Source organism: Lygodium microphyllum, chromosome 23, assembly GCF_053477565.2.
Source record: "Lygodium microphyllum isolate KBCC chromosome 23, Lygodium_microphyllum_v1.1.10, whole genome shotgun sequence".
NCBI lineage: Eukaryota > Viridiplantae > Streptophyta > Polypodiopsida > Schizaeales > Lygodiaceae > Lygodium > Lygodium microphyllum.
In genome coordinates this window covers 46,583,699-46,585,791 of record NC_141157.1, presented here as the reverse complement: position 1 = coordinate 46,585,791, position 2,093 = coordinate 46,583,699, and positions in this window count along the sequence as shown.

Genomic DNA, 2,093 nt, shown 5'->3' with positions numbered 1-2,093 from the left:
TGCTCAACAGCAAGATACATGGGATGCTTGGTGTACTGATAATCTCCTATTTGTTCAATTAGCAACCCACTGGAAGTTGGTAGACAGAGTGTTTTTCACAACATACACTGTTGAAACCATCAGAAGCTGGCATTACTATGATGATGGCACCACCACAATGCTCAGACGTATGCATTTTGACACCTTCAGAACCGAATACCTTCCTCTGTGCAGTGGCATGAAAGCAGAATTCAGGGACGTTGAAAAGAAAGAAGTAGAAGAAATGTTGGCAAGAGAGTCCTCCAGAGACTGAAGTCTTCTGTTAACCCTCTGTGGAGCACTAACAACATAGTGGAGCCACACCCCTGATGAATGACGCAATAAAAAGGCAAGCGTTAGAACGAGTCCAGAGGTATGTGAGAAGAAAGAAAGCAAAAATCAGAGCCGAGAGCGAGCTCGCAGCAGAAGCCGCCTTTGACGCCCCTGTGGAACTCTTTACAGAAGTCCCAATGGCACATCAAGCCCTTCCTCCTCCTATTGGAGGTCCACTTTCAAGCCAGATCCGTCCTGGAAATATTGATGACAGGCCAGCAAATGTAGTTCCATTGCCAGTTTTTAAGGGAGAGTACAATGAAGACCCCGATCTTCATGTAGCAGAGTTTATGGTAGCATGTGTAGCTAACAATGCCAGAACCCCTGAGCATTGGTTGGCAATATTCCCTGCCACTTTCAAGGGCGCAGTGTTTCAGTGGTATGAGAGACAAGCAGCAGGAACTTTTGGCACATGGGACCGACCTGAAGTTGGCCTTCCTCACTAAATTCAGGCGTGAAGGTTTTGAAAAGCGGATGAGAGAGGAATTTATGAACCTAAGTCAGTCTTCTGGAGAAAGAGTGGAAGCTTATGTCTCACGAATGGAATCCATCCTGAAGAGATGGACTAACCATAATCTAGATGATGGCATTCAGAAGGGGGTGTTTCTCAGAGGATTACAACCAGAAGTTCGTAAGTTTGTGGAGCTACAAAGACCAGCCACCCTGCAAGCTGCAACAGAAGGTGCAAGATTGTATGATGAAGTGGAAGCTAGATTAGCGATGAATTCGGGAAGAGGCGTCCTACCTCCTCTGATGCCAGGAATGATGTATCCACCCAATGCAGTTCTTGGGACTGTTCCCTATCCCTACCAACAGATGCCCCCGGTATCACCGTACAGTGCACCAAATCCACAGTGGCCACAATCCATGCCTCAATTGGTGGTTCAACCACAACAACAATGGTCCCAACCAATTTCCTCAATGCCAAATCAGCAGCAACAGTGGAATCCTACCAACTGGAGCCAACAACCAACAGTTCAAACAGGAGCTCTAAATCAGAACCAGAACAGAGACCCCTTTGTCCCGGCCCAACCCGTTTATGCAGTGATTACAGAGACTCCTCAAAACCCTCTTGCCAGTGTCTCAGGAGGAGAAAGCTTGAAGGACTACTTATCTAACTCAATTGCAAACATAAAAAAGGAGTTGATGGATGTGATTACAGAGCAACTACAGACGTTGAAAGTGAACACATCGAGCATATCCAACGTTGCAGGAGCAGGAAGAGATGTGATGCGGTCAAATACTTGGTGTGGTAAGTGTCATCAAGCAGGCCATTTAGCCACTAAATGTACACGAAAACCAACTATTCCTGGGGCCTTCTGTTCCTACTATTTGCGGAAGAACCATACAGATGACATTTGCTCTTTGAAGGAGATGCATGATAGGAGAAGGAAGGAAGAAGACGCAAGATTCAACTTGTTGGAATCCAAAATGACAACACAAGATATTGGACCCAAGCCTAGAGAGTTTGGTCCTAATTTCGGACCCATAAGATTTCCCTCTCAAAGTTACAGAGGAAGACAGTCTGGCGGTGGTCAGAGATCAGAAGTGGAATGTTACAGATGCGGAGAAAAGGGACACATTTCACTAAATTGTCCAAATCCTCGAAGGTCAGTGGATTACAAGCCCTTATGCAGTCGATGCAAAGGAGAAGGCCACACTGCAAAGGACTGTCCAAGCCCAGCCCCAGTGAAAAACAGTGCTACTGACAGTCTGGCCAAGGCTCAAGAGCCTACCTCCAA